General features: G+C 43.6%; 1 protein-coding gene and 1 pseudogene across 3 annotated transcripts in view; both read right to left on the bottom strand.

Moving 5' to 3' along the window:
- KHDRBS3 (KH RNA binding domain containing, signal transduction associated 3) overlaps positions 1-21,657 on the bottom strand; it is a 738,992-nt gene that overhangs the window by 606,674 nt on the left and 110,661 nt on the right. The window lies entirely within an intron of this gene.
- LOC115085992 lies at positions 19,219-20,127 on the bottom strand (annotated as a pseudogene).

The raw sequence follows: 21,657 nt of genomic DNA, 5'->3' as shown, positions 1-21,657 counted from the left end.
CAAGGTTCTGCCTGCTGCACAACCTTTCTTCTACCAGAGGTCCTCAAGGAGTCTCTCACAGCACTGCCAGTCTCAGCCCTACTTAACATAGCCTGCTCAATAACTCAGTCTCTCTTCATTGAGTCACCTCAACTTTCTGACCTGGTCACTTTTACTTGGTTAACCTGTCTTGCCTTGTAGCTTATCTGGGCCTCTTGCCTTGCGGCTTCCCAGGACTCCTTGCTTTGCTCTGTGGCCTCTTGGGCCTTTCTACATTACCTTAAAGCCTCCAAGCCTTCTAAGTTCTCCTACAAGCCTTTTGCCTGCTTGGCTTCCCTGTTTATTGTTGCTTGTTCTGGCTACTCCAATCCTCGTCTAAGCCCTGTCCTTGTCCAGTACTTGTTCTATCTTGCACTACCCAGTCAAGTTCTGTGTCTGTTTCCCAGACCTGGCCCCTGTCCATGGTTCAGCACTGTCTGTATCCAGCCCCTGCCTGCCCTCAGTCCGTGCTCAGCCCCCATTCAGTACCTGTATCCAGCTCCCAGCTTCCGACCTGTGCCTGACCCCAGCTCGCAGCCTGCACAGGAATTCCCAGTCCATATCTGCACCATGATGTTCTGCTAGAGAAAAGTCCTACTTGCCCCCAAAACCCAAGGGTTCTTGCACTGGTTCTGTGGGGGTGCACCCTGACTCCAGCTCACTGCCCTGTGAAAGAGAGAAGAGGCCAAACAACCCCACAGGAGTGGGTGCAGGGCTTCCTGCCAACCCAGTGAGTCTGATACAGCTTATAGAACGCATTGCTTATTTTCCTAATTTTAAATTGTGGATCCACAGTGTTTATACCATGTCTTTTTGAAATCGTTTACTCTTGTTCTTCACCACCTCTCGAGGAAGGGCATTCCAGGCATCTATCACAAATTTCATGAAGAAATATTTCCTGATGCTGGTTCTGAGTTATCCCCCCTGGAGTTTTATTTCATGACCTAGTTCTACTGTTTACTTTCGAATGGAAAAGGTTCAAGGATCATGCATCATTAAAACCTTTCAGGTATCTGAACATCTATATCAAATCTCCCCTGCACCTTCTCTCTTCCAGGATATACATATTTAGATTCTTCAGCCTCTGCTCATAAGTATTCAGATACAGACCCCAGAGCAATTTGGTCACCTTTCTCTGGATCACTTTCACCCTGTCTCTACTCTTTGAGATACAGTCTCCAGAACTGAGCATAGTACTCCAGTTGAGGCCCCATCAAGGTCCTGCATAAGGGCATTACCACCTCCTTTGCTTACTAGTTATTCCTCTCTCTATGCAGCCCAGCATTCTTCTGGCTTTAGCTATCCCATTGTCACAATGCTTTGCTGCCTTCAGATCACCAAACACTATCACTTCAAGGTCCCTCTCCCAGTTCATGCACATTAGTCTTTCACCCTCTATCACATACAGTTCCTTCTGGATTATCGCACCCCAGATGTCGGACACTGCACTTCTTGGCTTTGAATACCAGCTGCCAAACCTTCAACCATTCTTCAGACTTTCTTAAAATTACTTTTCAATTTCTCTACTCCTTCAGGCATGTCCACTCTGTTGCAGAACTTAGCATCATCTGCATACAGACAAAAATGTCCTTCTATCCCTTCCATAATGTCACCCAGAAAGATATTTAACAGTTCCCAAAACTGATCCTTTTGGCATTCTACTCAACACCATTCCCTCTTTAGAGTAGGTTCCATTTACCATTACACACTATCTCCTTTCAGTCAACTAGCTTGTAATCCACTCCACCACCTTGGTGTAGAGTCCCAAGCTTCTCATTTTATTCACAAGCCTCCTATGTAGGTTCATATCAAAAGCTTTGCTGAAATCAAAGTGTCCTTATCCTGGTCACCTACTCAAAAAAAATCAAAATTTGTATGACAGGATCTTCCCCTGGTGAATCCATGCTATGTCAGATCCAGCAACCCACTAGTTTTTAGATAGTTCACCATCCTTTCCTTCAGAGCCTCCATTAATTTTCCCACCACTGAGGTGAGTCTTACCAGCCTGTAGTTTCCAGTCTCCTCTCTGCTATTACTCTTGTAAAGCAGGACCACCATTGCTCCTCTCCTGTCTCGCAGCACCACTCCTATTACCAGGGATATATTTAACAAGCCTTTCGCAGACTTGCCAGCACATCTCTGAACTCCCTTAGTATCCTGGGATGTACATCAGGCCCCATGGCCTTATCTACTTTCAGTTTTCCTAACTCTTCCCATACATTCTCCTCTTTAAATGGAGTTTAGTCTACCCACCACAAACTATGGTCTTCTCAACCAGCAATGGTCCTTCACCAGGGTCTTCTTTAGTGAACACCAAACTAAAGTATTTGTGTAATATTTCTGCCATTTCTTTATCTATCTCCACACATTGCTCCTTGTCACCTTTCAATTTCAGGGATGATAACAAGGATAAAAAGCCTTTATTAACTAAACTTAACCTCTCCAGAATCATGCTGTAAGAAAACTGGAAATTGGTCCTACAATTATATGCCTTGGATTAGAAAATCTCTGGCTTCTAGACATTTTAGAGATTGATCAAACCTCAATTCTATTAGATGTGCATAAAGCCACCTGAGCCAATCTTGTGCCAAGAGTTTCATTTATTCTTTGTTAAAATAGGTCCCTTTAAAGGACCATGGAGGGAAACATTCTTTGGTGTATCCAAAACCAGTAGGTTATGCAACTCTACCAGCAGATGTAGACAGAGAAAAACTGACATATACCCCTGCACTATTTTCTGCAAAAGCCAACTGTAGACAAAAACACAAAACTTGATTAATAGATAACCATTCCAACACTCAGCCAACATGAAAACACTGCAATATTTGCTAGCTCTTGGTTCCTCCCTGCCGATTGATGTAAGCCACTGTCGCAGTGTCCGACATTATCCGGACCACCAGACCTTGCAATCGGTTGCCGAATCGCAAGCATGCCAACCTGTGACTCACCCCACTTTTTGCCCTTCTCCAGCTCAATCCCAAACAAGCGTGAGCCTTTAAAGGGCAATTTTATAAGGTTAGACTTCGAGGTTGTAGTAGCTCATCAATTTCTCAGTCTGGTCGTTATTACCGAAGTCACCCCTCTGACCCACGTGCAGACCAAATCACAGCCTACATCTGCCAAAAAGGTGGCTGCCCTGGATTCCACACCAGATTCATCAACCTCCTGACAGAGAAGTAAACAAGAGCAAGCCACCTGGGAACAAGAAGCTATCTGCAAATTCATTGCCATTGCTTCAAAAGCCAGCTTAAGGATGGCCTCAATTCTCCTATCCTGTGCAACCTTCAAGTCCACTCCCCCTTCTACGGGGATAGTCATCCACTTGATAATGGCAACACAAGTGCATCCACTTTTGGAAAGTGTAATTGCTCTCATGCAGCTGGATCCAGGGGGTACAATCCATCCAAGGCTCATCCCCCTTTAAAATGAGCTTCCAAAGTATCCCATTCAAGACCAATCAAATCTTGAATGGCCTCCATAATAGGGGAGAAGCATGAGGATTTACACAAAGAAATCAAAATGGGATCTTTCTTTGGATCAGACATGGATTCAGCCCCTGGTACCCCCAGCATCTTCAATGTCTGGGATATCAGAGCGGCAACTAATTTCTATGAGAGAACTACAACATAGCTCTATACAGCTCCAATCCCAGAATAATTTCCCCATCCTCCAGGGAATAAGGATCAGCTTCATCATCCATGCTATCTGGGTCCCTATCGGGGAGACCCACAGCAGATCTAGGCATACTCCGACACTTACCCGCAGCATTAGGGGTGCGGGAATCCACCACCTGTGATGTTAACCTGTTAAGATTGGCCGAGGCAGAAGACTGTGCCTGAAGAAAATACTGCAGTCTCTGAAAAGATTTTACCCAAGAAATGGTAGAGGGATCCATGCCAAAACCAGGCAGCATCTGTCCTGTGCCCACTGAACTACCTTCTCCCGCTAATGAACCATTTAGGGAAGTTCTAAAATCAGGCAACACCTCTGGCAACTCTTTCTCCATTCATGCATCAGGCTGGGAAAAATCAGGCTTAGTGAAATCGGCACTTAGGCTTCTTTGCTATGGGCACCATCAGGCTGTCAAGTAAGCCCTAACCGGCATCTGATAAGAGTGCACCCAGCCGCATCCGTGCTGCAACAGCTAGGCATCCAAAATTTAGGAGCTCAACACTGTGCCTTGATAAGCGCACAAAACTGAGTTCTCACCAGGCTGCTCAGATAGCATGCATAAATAATCGTGTATGTGTGAGCGCCCAGGTAGGCACCCCCATGTGACCAACTAGGAACACAAACTGGGCACACAAGGCGTCCAAGCACAAACCAACGCAACTGAAACAAGCCTGATGCGCCGGAAAAAATGCACAAAACACGCTGCCGCCGCCTACCACACAACAAACAAGACTAGCCTGAGAGCTGGGCCTAGCCAAAAGTCTGGCCAAGCTGCCCACATACCCTAAAGCTCCTGATCTGTGCAACAAGCACGGAGACCGAAGGGGAGAGAAATCCCTACTTAACTCCCCTTCTCTCTTTTTTTTTTTTCTTACTCTTTACCTGAGCTCAGCCTGTCCCGGCCGAGTACAAGGTCTGTCTTTGGCTGCGGGGGGAGAAAGCAAAGACCTTCACCGCTGTGTTCTGCTTCCTACACCCACTTTCCTTTCAACCGTTTTTTTTTTTTTGTTGTTTTTTTTAAACAGCTAAGTCCATGCCAACTGAAAAAAAAAAAAACCAGCTACCGGACCAAGGCACTCATCTGAGAGGAATCCAAAGATATCACATCAGGAATTCTTAATCGAGGGAAGAACCATAAAATATCTCCACAGTAGAGCAGGGCGAATAAATCTCCTTTTCTCCTTTGAAAAGTTTTTTATGCAATCCCCAGTACGGAGATGCAGGTCCACCATCTGCTGGAGACTGAGAATACTCACGGGCTGTCAGTGCAGAGTATATATACCATGATGTCAGCTTTGATCAGTCTCCATCTGCTGGTAGAGGTACATCCGCCTGTCCATATACTAAAAAATACCGTAACTGTTTCCTCAATATCATGCTTTGCTTCCGCAGGAAAACACCACATCTTTGTATTTTGCTAAGATTAGAACTGATACAATTCTTAAAGGAACTCCTGCTCACCTGGACAGAGAAGAATTTGGCTTTGAAAATCAGCTTGAAAATTCTAACCTTACTCAATATAAAGTGCAGGAAATGTTTTGAGACATTGAATACCCCTGAATGTTTATTTGTTGAGTTTTATATACCGTCATTCGGTGAAGACATCACAACGGTTTACAAGATTCAAAGAGTAATTTTCTTAACAATTGTGAATTAAGGTATAACAGGATAAATATTAAATAAAAAGTTAATCTCTTATAGTCCAGAAGAAAATCATTTTTTGAGTGAGGAGGGTTTGTTTGGTGCTGGTTGGAGACAAGTTATTTTTGTTGATTTGGTTGGTAGTTCCTTTGGGTGTTAGGATGTTGTGAAGTTTGAGAGTTAATGTAGACTTTGTAAAACAACCACGTTTTTAGATCTTTTTTGAAAGTTTTGAGGCTAGGTTGGGTTCTCAAATCTTTTGGGAGGGAGTTCCATATTTTAGGGCAGGCAATGGAAAAAGCTTTTTCTCTAGTTGTTGTCAAGTGATCATCTCTGATGGGGGGGGGGGGGGGACAGTTAAGCAGCCGGTGTTGTATAGAAGTACTGGTCTAGATAATAAATGTATATATCGCCTACCAGTAAAACTAATGCTGTGGTTTCATCTTGCTTGATTATATTGACTCAGAAACCCTTCGCTTTACTCTTCTAATGCTGAAAAAAGTAATACAACACTAAAAGTCATTGCTCTATTTTCAATTCTGATAATTGAATGTGATGCTTTTATGTGAGCTCATTGTACTTACACAAAGTGATTTTTACTGAGAGATTCCCAGCCTGGCAAGTTTACATCTGTTACTAAAATCCATTGTCATGGATCTAGATGACAACTTTTTTTTTTTAATCCATAAAGGGGCAAGATGCAATATTGGTAAGCGCATGGTTGGACGCACTTTGAGCGCAAACGGAGACCAATGTAATATCTGGATTAGCGCGTCCATAAGGTGCAGGCAAAGTCTATGCATAAGGAATAGTGCCAATGGCATGCAAATCTTATTTAAATGTGACAATTATCTATTAGTACCCGATGCTGTAGCATGTGCCGAATTTGTGCATCCTTAGCGAGTTTTTTTTACATTCAAAACCTTGCGCCTGCTTTACCCGTTTAGTGTTAGGCGGTATATAAATCCTAATGTAAATGTATTGTGCTGGAGCTAGTGGTAGCTGGTGGTTCCTGAAGGTTTCTTGACGATTTCCTGCTTTTTTCCCCAATGGAAACTGTTTACCTCCTTGTCATGCTGATGTTCTTTTTGCGTCTGCGAGCAAGAATTAGGGCAGTCATAAAGGGAAGGCGATAACAAATAATGCTGCCAACCAAAGAAGACCAGAAGACTATGCGGCAGCCACTCAGGCACAGGATAGCAAATGGCTTTAATACTTAAATCTTTATTTAAAAATTGTCAATTGGATATCCAATTCCAGGGCCATCACAAGACACCCTAGACTTCGACATCGGTAACGTCAAAAGGACACCTAGAAGTTGAACGTCCATTACTAGAACAATGGACACCAAAATGTGTGAAAGCCCCAGGTGTCTTTAACAAGAGCCTTTTATCAACCCTGAAGGTTTGGGTGTATTTAAAAATGTGATTTGGATCTAGCCCGCCACACAGCTGTGATAAGCTGAGAATGTGGTTGGATTAAAAAACACCTGATGGATCCTTGGTCTAACCCAGTATGGTATGTCTTATGTTCCTTCTGTTATTATGTTTTCAGGTGCAGCCCAGAGCCATCCGTGGACCCTAAAGGCAGCATGTTATTTGGCCACGCACAACTCTCCTTGGATTACCTGAGTCAGAAGTGGTGCAAAGATACCGTCTCAGCTCTAGTGCAATTGAGACCCTGATGAATGAGAACCTGCGCAATGATATTGATCCAATCGCTTCTGGCAACCATGCATTCCCTGGGCTGGCAAAACTTCTCTGCGCCTTGCTTTTTTTCGCCACAGGAAGTTTTCAGAATACAGTAGGACTGGTTTGCGGGATGAATCAGTCCTCAGTCTCGTGGCACTTTGGACAAGTCTTGAGGACTGTGATGAAACATATGCAACAGTATATTTATTTCCCAGAGGACCCAGGGCAACTGCAGGAGATCAGGGTGGATTCTTTGACGTAGCTGGGATGTCCAATGTACTGGGCACAATAGACTGCACCCATATCGCACTTACCCCCAAGCTCGGAACAGGAGCGGGCATTCTGCAATCGGAAGTCATTCAATTCGATGAATGTGCAGGTGGTATCGAATGTGCATCAATGGATCCTGAATGTAGTATTAAGGTTTCCAGGAAGCTGCCATGATTCCTACATCCTTGCTCGTTCATCACTTGGAACCAATTTTCCCGAAAGGAAATATGGTGATGGCTGATTGCTTGGTATGTAACAGTAGCTACCAGAAGTCTTGCTAGACAACCAGGTGTTAAGGAGTAATGCATTGCTTTACCCAGAAAAAGTATTTTGGTACTATTGTATTGTTAAGGTGGGTGTAGTATAAAATGAGTCAGTTATGTATATGCCATGTGAAGTACTGTGTATGTGTTTTGTGGTGTTTTGTCAGTGTCTTTGTGCAATATTGCTTACCTAATTTTATAGGTGATGGTGGCTATGGCTATAAGCTGTGGTTGCCGACTCCGCTCCTGGCTCCTCACACTGCGGCGGAAAGACGGTACAACAAGGCACATACCAGCACCAAGTCTGTCATCGGGCAGACATTTGGTGTGCTGATAAGATGATTCTGATGCTTGGACTGATCAGGTGGTGCTCTCCAGACAGTCCCGAAAAGGTTGCATGCATTGTTATAGCCTGCTGATTGCTTCATAACCTCATGTTGCGTTTTGGGCTAGAAGTGGAGGTCCCTAAAAACTTGCCCCCAGATCCACCTTTATAACCAGCTGCGGAAGCGGACAACACAGTGCGAGGCTTGGAGGTTCACTGTGGAGTATTTCTCATGTAGGTTCTTAGAGCTCTTAAAAATTACCCCTCTCCTCTGTCGAAGATATTTCAAAAAATCTAATTCCATTCTTTTGTGTTTTCTATTTTAGGAGTTGTAATTGGAGTCCGAGAGAGGCACTGAAAGATGTTCTAATGTTATCTTTAGTTTTGTTTTTTTTAATTTCTTTTTAGTGAATAAATAGCGTTTCTACAGATGAGTGTATCTGTGGTTTAATGTAGTTCCTTTACATCATTACTGACCAGTGTCCCTTCCAAAGACGCCCTGTACTTGAACACCCTGCATTTTTTATTCCTGCCGCCAGGTGGAAGAGTTGAAAAAAAGGACCAGGCATCTATGATGGGAGGAGTAGCTCCTGGCTCTCTGTGCCAGATGTGGGAAGTCAGATGGTGAGTATATTAGGAATCAACCCCCTAAATTGATAAAATAGTGATTCATGGGTGCACTAGTCCATTAACTTTTCATTTATTTCAGACACCTCCAGCACAGAGGAGGAGGAAGGTGGTGAACTACCACATCGGCCGTCACCACCACCCTTGCATCACCACTACCTCCGCCAACCCCGCCACCATCCCAACACCACCACGGCCAGAGACCCTGCCCACATTGCCCATTTCCCACCCCATGATCCTGCAGGACAAGGGGGTAGGCATTATTGACAATGAGGAGCCCTCCATTGATGCTCCATCTGCAGCTCGTGATCTGCAGGAGCAAGAGACTGCATCCAAGGACATGCCTTGTGAGGAAGGAAGGCCTTATTCAATCGAGGCATGCCTGGATGCTGTGCTCGCATTGCTTGGTCAGCTGAACCACAGGATGGACACAATGCAAGGGGCTCCTGATGTATGTGGGGGCCAACTTGGCAGAACTGGTTCAAAGCCAGCAACAGATTGAGTTTCTGTCATCTACAGCAGGAGCACAATCACCGATGGCCCTGTCCAGGCCAAGTGGGCCCCCGCTGCCCCACCAGTAATGCTCCTCCTCGCCCCTCCCCCAGGGAAGCCAACACAATCCCTGTCCTCCATCCCATAATTTATAAGTTAATAATTATAAAGATTTCTAAATTTGCTTGCCCTGTTGTCTCTCCAGTATTATGACCAGCACCAGACTCCAGTGCTGCCCCTGTAATCTGAAAGGGCAAAAATATGATGGAGTGAGAATAGGTAAGGGGAAAGGATTATGACAATGGTCATGCCACAGACAGGTGGGAATTGGGGAGGGAGTTAGATGAAGATACCAGGCAAGAGATAGAGGTGTCTAGAGCTTGGGGGAAGAGGGAAGAAAAGGGAAAATAGGAAAGGTGGCCTTCTACTACAATAAAGTGACTCCTTGAGAGGTTGTGCCACTATCTCCTATATATTTTTAGGGAAATGCTTAAACCTAGCTAAATAAAACATAAAGGTTTAAAACAGGCAACTTTAAAACATTGGAATAATGAGACATTGCAGCCTTTAAAAAAACACACTTAAATATTTAATTGGAAAAACTAAGAAATAGAGAAGTGACACTGTGGGTTCTGTGACTTGAAGGCTTTAGATAAGTCCTCCATGGTCAAGATCAGTTGGCCCATCAGGGAGGTCATAGTGTTCATGAATTCAGCATTATCGTGTTGCATTTGCTGGAGAACAGAGTGTTGGGACCCTGCTGATGTGCAATCAGGTCTGTCACCATGTTGGCCAGCTCATCCAGGCAAATTATGGGCATGCTAACCACTTCCTCCTGTACTGGAGCCCCTGTAGTCTCCACAGACTGTGTTTACGGGGTGTCCTCTTGTAGGATTAGTGTCCACTCTTCCTCGGGCTGGCTCTCCTTGACAAATTGACTCTCAGTGGGAGGGTGCTCACCCGAAATGTCCAGGAACATGAATTCCGTCGTGGAAGGTAAGTTTGAATCTTCTTCAACACCATCTTCCACATTCTGAGTGGCCATGTTGTTCGATGGTGCAGCTGCAGGAAAGGGATAAGAGGATCAATTAGTTGTGTTGATCACCCAAGCACCAGAAAAAGAAATAAACAATGCAAACACGGTAGTCAGTTCGAAAACCATACCTTCTGGTCGCCCTGAGTACAGAGTTGACAGGATCAGCTCCTTGAGGGGAGTCAATGTCAGAGCACAAGCAGGTTCACCACCTGTGTTTTCATGAAGCTGCAATTTTGCCCACCTTCTCTTTAACCTCCCTGAGAGTGTCATTCAAGCAGTACCAAATCTGCTTGACATCCCGTGTCTTGACCTCTGGAGACTGACCTCTGGAGACTGACCTCCATTGCAATCCGCACCCAGATTTGCTTCTTGATCAATGCAGAAGACTTGAATTTGAAGAGCACCCTGTATTTCTCACAGATGCTCCGGCAGAGCTGCTCCTTCTCTTCACTTCAATGCATATTCAGTATAGCTCTCTGCTTCAACGGCAGGGGGGACGAAGAAAAGTGGATCTATATACAGACAACAACCAACAAGGACTGAATTACATAGTCTGGGTAAACAAGCATGGGTGTAGCTTGCTTATTGCGGCGGTTACTACCCCTAACTAATTAAGCTAGATATTTCACTTAGATGCAGCTCCAACACTGCTCTCTACATTAATGGTGGGGGTGGAAGGGACATAGAACCAAAGGTTACTAAGAGCCAAGAGTAACAGATAAGTAAGAGGAAAAAAAAAAGTGTGAAGCTTGCTGGGCAGACTGGATGGGCCGTTTGGTCTTCTTCTGCCGTCATTTCTATGCTTCTATGTTTCTCCACATCAGATAAGTGCACATCATGTACATGCTTCTGTGAAAGTTTGAGACCACTGAGGCCTGCCATCACTTCCTAAACATCTGCCTATTGTCCTGAGGCAACTTTCATTTTCCTCCATTGAGCTTGTCCATCCATTTGGCCATCAGCATTGTGGCCGTTCTCCATTTCACTTGCTTGCAGTAAAAACAGAGACAGATAAGCAATGAACACCTGTTAATGGCGATTTCAAAAAGAGCAATGATACATGAGAAAACAGAAAGGACAGATAGGAAAGCAGACTACAGACTATCATAACAACAAAGACACAAGCCTCCCAGAGAGCATGGATAGAGAGAGAAAGGCCTCCCAGAGAGCATGGACATATATGAAAAAGGGACTCAAAGGAACATAAGACAGGCAATAACTGGAATTACAATGACTCAACTGGAATTACAATGATTCCCCTGGAAGCAGGAAAAAAGCAGGCTTTAATGGAGCCAAAATCCAACCCTTCGGCATACAAGAATTGGGCGTACTTTAAAAAAAGAGGCTTGTTTACAGATATCCTTTAATGGGTATTATACAGACATACATGGGCTGGGCATCACTAAAGCGATTTCCAGGGGCCAGAACTCAAGGACATTCAAAAACTGGATAAGAATGCTGGCGCCTGGAGGCCACCTGTCCACCATTCATAGCTTAAAATGCATATCCAGGAATCGGACGTCCATATGGATGTTTACTGATCAATGTCCGATTATTGAGCGCCGATAACTCATTAAAGGATCAATGTCTGAGACTTTGGCGTCGCTAAATCGATTTCCAGGGGCCGTAATTCAAGAGCACTCAAAAAAAGTTAGATTAAAAAGTATGGGGGACAGGCGGCCTCCGGGCACTAAAAAAAAACAAAAAACAATCACTTATTTCAGTATCCTTGCATCCTGGTCCCTGGATTTTGATTTAGCGATGCCCAATTTTTGGACATCTGTCCTTGACGGTGTTATACGTGCTCAGACATTGATTGGTAGAACTACCACAAACGGGGACTTTTTTGTGAATGTCCAATTCCTGGATGTTCTTTTTAAGCAGTGAATGGTGGGGCAGGAGGAGACCCTGGAATCAGACGTCTATAAAAAAGACCCCATTTGTGGAAGCTTTCAAGGACATCCAATTACTCCCCCAAGCCAACAAAAGTAAAATACAACATTGAAAAAAAAACAAAACATTCAAATAAGCAGAAAGCAACCATTTCTTACCTTTGGAAAATGAAAAAAATGAAGAAATTAAAGCAGAAATTGTGTGAATTTAAGGGACCAGTTTGCACCAGTCTGTGGCCAGTACAGGTCCAACTGAACTCAGCACAAAAGGAAAGTTTGGCTTGCAGCAGTAATTTATTTTTTTTTTATTTATTTCTTTAATTTGTAGTTTATTGAATTTTTATCAATTTACATTAATAAAATACAATGAAATAAAGGATTTCCAATTACAATGCTTAAGAAAAAAACAATTCTCACATGAAACAAACCTTTGTTAGTCCACATAATGAGGAGCTTATAAATGAAACCACTTTAAAGAAAACAGCATATTTATGCATTCATAGAGAGATATAATTATATCTTAACTTCACCTGTAACTCTAGTATGAAGCACATGCTGACGTCACATTAGGAGAGCAAAGTCAATTTCAAATAGTGCTTTTTTGGTTAAAATATTGTTTCTATTAAAAAAAAAATTTACAATTGTATTATTGTATTACAGTTGACAAAAGCCTTTTTGACAGGTATACGCAGACAAAGATCGCACTTGTGATGCAATATTGGCTGTGGCAATAAGATGTATGGTGGTACGAACGCTCTGTTTTGAATTACGTGCGCCTTTTTCGAGTGCTTTTCATTTTTGATTCATTTAAATATTGCATCCAGGGTACAGCTGACAAATTGCGTGAATGTTAAAAACGTGTGTGTCCCCAATGAACGCATTTTATTGGCACATCTTTTATTGCATCAGCCCCTAAAAGCCTTGTCCTTCAAAAGAAAAGTAAGCTTGAGATAATACTTGTGATTTTGAGAAGAAAGATTCCTTCAAGTGAAGTAAAGAGCTCTGAACCAAGACTCCAAACATAGATGCTGCCTACATGATCAGTAATTGCATATAATCCAAATATTTGATTTTATTTTTAAAGTACTTGCAAAAATTAACCATTTGTGGGTACATAAGCATTTTACTTCATCATGAAGTGAATTTGCTACTTTTTTTTTTTTTGAGGAAGCTATTCTTTGACACAAGAATTGTAATTGATACCAGCGCGCAAGCACATATGTACGTTCGTATGCTGGCTCGCGCCAAAGGACACAGCCATTTTATAACATATGCACGTATATACGTGCATGGTATAGAATAGGCTGTATGCTGCCGCCGCTACCACATAAGTAAAGAGATTTTAGTAGAAATGCACGCTGACAGTTCCCAGTTTTCCCCAGTTTATTCCCCATTCACCCAAGTAAAAGGATAGGACTTCCCAACCCCCTATTTAATTAGCCTCCCTTTTACCCTGACCTTTAAAACCCTGACGAGCCTAGTTTGTTTCTTTTTAGGAATTGCAAGCCATCCATAGCAGAAGTAAAGTTACACAGTAAGGGACCCCGGCACATGCTCTTTATGTATTTATGTGCTAGTTTCATTCATAAATCCTGCAATGCCCATGTCCTACCCAAATCACACCCTGCCCCTTTTTCAGAAAAAAAATTGTGTGCTTACCACAAGATACATGCATACACGTGCAATTTTTAAAATCCGCGTAGCGATGCTGGCCCGACTTCTGCACATATATCCAGCCGTTGGCACGTGCTGGGCTTTTAAAATTCACCCACTAAGATTCCTTTAAAGTGAATTTTTAAAGCTGGATGCACATTGAAAAAAGGAGATGGGCACATATCTGATATGAGCGCATATCCACCCAATTTTATAAGGCAGGAACCCGCACACACAAGTGCCGATGCACGAATATCTCACATTGACCAAAAAAGGAGGCATGACATGGGCATGTTATGAGCATTCCAGGGCAGGCCAAAAGATGTATAATCTTTTTCTCAGACGCCATGTTTTTCTTCCCTACTGCTGATATATCTACTTCTATACCACCCCTTCGCCATGTGCTTCATTAATCCACTTGTTTTATATTTCTCTGCTTATCCCCCTGTTCCTCATTCTCCATGCCTTCCCGCTGTGCTATTCAACGTATTGAATCAACACTGACATTGGATATTGCCGTCAACAGGTTAATGACTTAAGTGACGCTGCGCTTAAACACTCATTGTTGATTATTATGACAGAAGCTATAGCTTAGTCTCTGGAGACTGTTATTGATATAAAACCTGAAGCTCTTGATCGTTTACCTAATGTATAAACTGTTATATGTAAAGCCGGTTGCTAAGTTATTGTTATCTGTAAACCGAGGTGATGTATTTCTATACGTACCGCGGTATATAAAAATCTCCAAATAAATAAATAAATAAATGTGTAAGTACGTATGTGCTTTGGCCCAGAGCCACATAGCTTTATTTCTGCTATAGAGAAGATGTAAGTTTAAAAAAAAAGAGTTACAGGCATTCTGTGAGGGGTTTTTAGGGGTCTGGAATAACTGGGAAGAGTGCAGGCTAAAGAAACAGGGGGTTGGGAGGATCTAGCAGAAAACAAACTAGTCGATAAACTGGTAAAACTGGTCCTCGGCTGGTCACAAGTCTGCTACAAAATACAGGCAGTTGTGCGTCCATAAGCAGACTTATGCTGCTGGGTATACTCTATAACATGCACACTTGTGATAAAATTGCTGTTTCTCTAGATACGCGTCGATGCTCATGTGTATATTTGTGTCCATGTCTGTTTGAAAGTTACCTTCCTTGTGTAGTAATGATGCTCTGATTAAATGGTAAACTATTATCAATTCTTTCCTTAGACATGCTGCTAAAAACCATTACTTTGGTCAATGATCTTTATGTGCTCAAAACTGGAAACATTTCCCAGTTATGTCCTAAAGAAGAAGTCTCTCATGACTTTCTATTATTGGAATGTGGAAATATGTGTCAGCATTACTGAATGTTGAGCTTCAATTCAAAAATATGGGGCAAGCAAGCAATTCTGAAGTTAGAAGGAAAGTGAAGTATGTAAGTTTTGGCTTTTATTTATTTATTTTTATATACCGACATTTGATTTGACATGAGATTTGTATAATGTTCTCTCAACCTAGCTTGATGTTACCCAGGTAGAGAGTCCATCAAGCTAGGTTGAGAGAACATTGCACAAATCTCATCTTTGGGTGAGTTTCCTCACTCCGAAGGTCATCAAATGTTCAAAAGAGCACTGTTCTGTTCGTACGTCTCACATTCATTATCAAAGTGGCCCCTAACTCCTACACTAATGCTACACCTCACCTCGAGTTACTAGGTGGGCCTCCCATAGATATATTTATTTATTTAAAATCGTTTTTATACCGTCGTTAAACTAGAATACCGCCACAATGGTTTACAATGAGGCACATATAATTTAATACAGTTTAGCAATATTAATTTATCAAATAAACTGGTGCCATTAAGTTATGGTAACAGTTTTGTAAAAAAAAAAAAATACTAATTGGTGGGTGTGATAAATCATGTCCATTCCTATCTGTATCAGCTTTAAAATAGATTAATAATTGTATCTTAGCCTTTGGTGGTGAGCGAAAATAAAAATAAAATACACACATATTGATTAAGGCAGTGGTTCTCAACCTTTTTTCTGTCGGGACACACCTGACAGATGGTTCTCACATGCGTGACACACTGACCCATGATCGTCAGGGGGCTAGATATAAAAGTACAGTTTGCATCCACGGGAACCCCCCTGACCCACAATAATGGATGTAAAGCAGAATTATGACATTCCCCATACAATTCACCCTACAAAAAAGATATTCTGGTTCTGGTGTCATCTCAGTAACAGCAACTCAAACTCCTTCTACTTCCAGGCTCAATAGCCCTACTTATGAAAAGACAGCAGTTTACCACCAATGCATGTCCTCTTGAGAAAACACAACAAATAAGACTGATAAAACTCTTACATGCTAGTAAAATATCTCATCTCGGTAACAGACACAGAACAGACCTAACATACTCCCAGGATCTGTAGTAATGCACATAAACTAATCCGCACACAGTTACACCTGTATTATGGAATACACTCAAACAGGAGCAACCCTATCTATGAAATGGCAACACTATAAATATTAAATCAGGCCCTAAAAACCAATACACCTCTTATTAGGAAAACAGAGCTAGCAAGCAGCTATAGATCCCCACACAGAAATAATTGTAAAACTATACTAATAAGCAGAATAAATGTTTCTAAACAGATATGAACAGAATAACATCCAACAATTAAAAACTCATAAAAACTATTAAAAATTCTCCAAACACCAATAAAATATTTCAAAAAAAGCAGACACATCACATAATAAATAATTAAAATGGCAATCAATCAAGAAAAAAAAAAAAACTTTAAAAGCCACCTTTACTTACCCCCTCCAGCAGCTCTCCTACTCCTCTTCCATGCAGGCCGTAGCACACAGCAGAAGCAGCAGTAGAGGCTAAGCTCTATACTCATGGTCCTCTTCCTTAATGCCCATGTCTCTCACACACACACACACACACCATACCAGTCATGCCCCCATGACCAGTTTCTGTCTCTCACACACCAATCATCTCCCAAACAGCCTTTGACACACACACCAGTCACCTTCCTGAACAGTTTCTCTCATGCCATACACACACACAGGCTTCCCACTCCCGTGTTCTACTTACATATACGGGCTTCTCACACTCATAATCGCTTTCTCTGTCTCACACACACTCACCAGTCTCTCACTCCCATGCTTGTTCTCTCCACATGCACAGGCTTCTCATTCCCATAATCACTTTCTTTCTCTCACACACACAAACACACACCAGTCACCTGATCTCTCTCATGCATACACACACCGGCTTCCCACTCCCATGTTCTTTCAGATATACAGGTTTCTCACTCCCATGCTGTGTCTCACATACACCCAGGTTTCTCACTCCCATGCTCACTCTTCACATGCACAGGTTTCTCATTCCCATAATCACTTTCTCTCTCTCACACACACACACACACACACACACACACACCAGTCACCTGATCTCTCTCATGCCTACACACACAGGCTTCCCACTTCCATGTTCTGTCTTACATATACAGGCTTCTCCCTCCCATGCTGTGTCACACACACCCAGGTTCTCACTCCCATCCTCACTCTCTTCACATGCACAGGCTTCTCATTCCCAAAATCACTTTCTCTCTGTTACACACACATACATACACACACACACCAGTCTCTCTCATTTCCATGCTCGCTCTCCACTGCACGGGCTTCTCATTTCCTGAATCACATTATCTCTCTCATATTCACACACACCAGTCTCTTTCTCTCATACACACCGTCACCTTACCAACCAGTCTCTCGCTCTCATGCATGCACACACTCACAGGCTTCCCACTCCCACGCTCTCTCTCTCACATAATCAGGCTTCTCCCTCCCATGCTGTGTCTCACACACACCCAGATTTCTCACTCCCATGCTCACTCTCTTCACATGCATAGGCTTCTCATTCCCATAATCACTTTCTCTGTTACACACACACACCAGTCTCTCTCTCATTTCCATGCTCGCTCTCCACGTGCACAGGCTTCTCATTCCCTGAATCACATTCTTTCTCTTACATTCACACACACCAGTCTCTTTCTCTCACACACACACCGTCACCTTACCAACCAGTCTCTCTCTCTCATGCATGCACACACACACACACACACACAGACTTCCCACTCCAATGCTCTCTCACATAATCAGGCTTCTCACTCCCATGCTTTCTTTCACACACATCCCCCCCCCCCCCACAGCAGGCTTCTTACGCCCATGCTTTCTCACATACCCAGATTTCTCACTTCAATGCTTTTTCTCTCTCACACACACACATCAGTCACCTCCCTGACTAATGTCTCACACTCTCACATACACATCAGTCATCTCCTTGAGCAGTCACTTTCATTGTCTCTCACATACACACACACACACACACACACAACAGCTCTCTGACCAGTTTCTCTCAATCATACGCAGGCTGGCTGCTTCTTTCTCTCACTCACTTCCTCTTCCCCGCCCCTCCCCGAGCACAAATGGTAGCTGCAGCAGCCTCCTCCTCCAGCCCCCGCAAGCCAAGAAAGAAGAATCCCATCGGCCGCGGGAGGCTCACGCTGCTCTCTCCTTTCCCGATTACCGTCTGCTTCAATTACTCGGGGGCCGATGCTGCAGCCGCCGCTGCTACTTTATCACGCGGCACGGCTCTTTCTCCTTCCCGTGCACCGCGTTTCACTTCCTGTTCCGGGTCACGGGGGGTGGGGGAGCAGGTGCGGGAAGAAGAAAAGGCCCAGCCACAAGTGCCACAGCTTTTTTTTAGCACTGCTGCCGTTCCCACTGGGCTTGAACGTGTTGATAGCCCAGCGGCAACGGCAGCAGGGAAGAAAGAGCAGCGGGAGAGACCCCGAGGACGTGACACAGCAGCCGGTGCTTGGCGACACACTAGGGTGTCGCGACACACCGGTTGAGAACCGCTGGATTAAGGTGATGTGTGTGGGTGTTCTACTGACCACTTCCTACACTTCCCTGAACTGTACTCTCCATTCTCTTTGTGATACGCTTGTTTAAATAGCCATGTTTTTAAACTTTTCCTGAAGGTTTTGATTTCTCTTTGTAATCTGATTTCTAATGGCATGGTGTTCCATAGTATAGGTCCTGCTAAGGACAGTGCCCTTTCCCTTACTTGGGTTAGTCTTGCTGTTTTGACTGAAGGAACAGTTAGTAGTGCTTTGTTTGCTGATCTCAGGGTCAGGGCATTATGGCTAGTCAGTCTCTCTCTCTCTCTCGGTAGTAAACATGGTCCCCCCAGTGGTTGCATGTAGGAAATACCACATTCTGGCACTTATCAGAGTGCGAAAAAATCATCTCAATTTGCGGTATCTTAGCTCTTCGCATAGGTATTAGTGCAAATTGCGATAAACTCCCTATTACCATAAAACCGCATTTTGATAAATCCAGGCCTAAGTTTGTATCTGAGGCAATGGAGGGTAAAGTGACTTGCCCAAGGTCACAAGGAGAGACAGCGGGACTCGAACCCTGGTCTCCTGGTTCATAGCCCACTGCTCTAACCACTAGGAGTCACAAAGAATACTGATTAAATTCTAAAGGCCTGCTTTTCAAAAGGATTTACACACATTTAAAACTGCGTTTTACGTGTATAAAAGCATTTTACATATTCAAATGGGCTTTTGAAAATCACTATAATTCAGGGGAAGGGTGAGAATCCAGGGCAATGATCCCTCGGGGCTCCTTATCTTTTTTTGCATTCAAAATAGAGGTAGCTGTCAGTCAGCATAAACCAGCGCCTCTTCCAAGTCTTTATGCATCTGTTGAGTAGCCATCCCTCACGGTCAGCGTTAAATGTGTGAGTCAGGTCGTTGCAGTCATCATCGGGAATCTTGAAGGGCTCATTTCAGACACTCTGTTCAGGTTCCGCAGCAGCTCTTTCTGTAGGTCCACTCTGTAGTTGATGCCACTGTTCTTGGAGATGAACTGCTCCATCCTTGGCTTGTCTCACCTGTTGGAGGTGGTGCAGGCAGGTATTCAGCATGATGATGCAAAAGACAGGCTGTAGCAGGTGCCTGTAGACAAACACTTCTGGGTTACACAGGTAGTATATCTCTATGCGAAATCCTCCATCATGCGGTCAATTTTTTTGGGCCTCTCCAGGCAGCTGGAAACTTCACAAAAACTATTGCAAGGCCTGCATAAGGTTCAGGTCTGTGAACTCATGTAGATTCACAGACACGAACAGGACAGCAATATTGTGATACTGAAGTCCTCCCTCACTCCCAGGTAGACCCCGATGGTTGTCTTATGCATACTCTCCTCCAGCATGAACCTCACCAGCTCATTCTCCACCAGGGAGAGGATTCCCTTCTTCAGATACATGTTTAATTTCTTCCTCCCCATGCCAATTTCACAATTTTTATGCAAGGTTTTGCTGCCTTTGTTGGGCTCCAGCCCCTCACCTTCGCTCATGGCATCCCTCAGCTTGTCCTCCAACCTCTGGCTCTCTACCAGTAGCTTCTGCTTCCTGCTAACGCTGTCCAACTCGATGCACTCCTCCAGGTTAGGTCCAGGGGGCGCATACATGGAATCCTCCATGGCCGCGAGCTCATAGTGCAGTTCCAGAATGTTCTCTTCCTTGGCAAAGACATTTAAACTCTCACTGTTTCCCCACCATCCCTGCAAGAGTGGGTGGGCAGAAGGATTCCCCTCTACTCTCCCTCCAGCAATCAGCGTGGAAGGGCCAGGTTGCCTAGTTGTCCTCGCAGCTTCACAACCCTCTGGTAGCGGAAGACTAAGAGGCCCAGCAGTCCGCCACTGAGCCCACACTGGGGTGGTTAAAGAGAGAAGGAGAATCCAACAGTTGCCACTGGACCCCATCCCTCTGGGTGAAAAAGAGGCCCATGCCCCCATAGGTTCACCCTCAGAGCCCATGCCCTGAGGGTGAACCTATGTGTGCGTGTTCTGTGCTGATGGGTTTCTGAGAGTGATTGCATGTGGGAGAGCGCGTGCAAGCGCGTGTAGGCAACTGCATGTGGGAGAGCGTGCAAGACAAAGGGGCCGATGCAAAATGATCGCGTTGAAAGTGGGTGCCGAGTCTTCAGCACCCGCTTTCCTAACAAACTACCAGACAACCCTCCTGGGGGCGCCATGCAATATTCAAATTAGGGGTCACGTTGTCAAGGAGGTGCTAGGGTCGCTTGTGCACCCCTAGCACCTCCTTGACAGCGGCAAGCGATCAGCCGTCCGCCAGTTAGGAAAACAGACACCGAAATTATCAGCATCTGTTTTCCTACTCGGCACACAGCGAGGAGTTCGGGAAACTGATGCTTAACTGTGCATCTGTTTCCTGAACCTGACCACCAGCACTTTTTTATTTAAGATTTTGCTCCTCCTACTTAACACAAAATTATATTAAGTAGGAGGATATACAGAAAAGCAGTTTTTTCTGTATAACTTTTGGGAGTACTCAGCTCTGTGCAGGCGTTAATTTCTGAGCGCAAAAATGTGCATTTTGGACACACTTTTTTTGCATTGGGAGTAAATAACTAATAGCCTCATTCACGTGCACTTGCATGTTATGAGCACTATTAGTTTTGCAGCGCGTTGGAAACGCATTGTGGAAGTGTAATACCTTTATTGCATAAGGGGATTAGGTACCTAATTGCATCGGTCCCAAAGAGTGGGACAGAGCGAGAGAGCGACTCACATTCCAAGTAATTTATGATGATCTAGGTCTCAAAAGATCTTGGGTATGGAGAGCAGTTTTGAGGGTGGGGGGTGTTATCCTTAGTTTTAATTATTGGGTGTTATTTGATGGTTTTGCTGTTTAGAAAATTTTTGTTGGTTTTTAGAAAGTTGTAAAAAATTTGTGAATGAGTTTAATTATTGGAAGTTATTCTATTTGGCTATTTGGAAATATATATTTTTACTCATATGGTTTTATTGATATTTTATATTTCCTAATTTTTTTATGGAGAATGATGTTGTTTTCATTGTTGCACTGGTTTCAGAGTTTGACTTGTTGCAGTTCCAATTCAGTTTTTGTTTTGATGTTTCTATACTTTTGTTTATAGCCACTACCTTGAATTTGGTATGGTTCTTCATGTGTCACTGAGGCAAGGTATT

Source organism: Rhinatrema bivittatum, chromosome 2 (genome assembly GCF_901001135.1).
Source record: "Rhinatrema bivittatum chromosome 2, aRhiBiv1.1, whole genome shotgun sequence".
Classification (NCBI taxonomy): domain Eukaryota; kingdom Metazoa; phylum Chordata; class Amphibia; order Gymnophiona; family Rhinatrematidae; genus Rhinatrema; species Rhinatrema bivittatum.
This window is presented reverse-complemented; position numbering and strand designations above follow the sequence as displayed.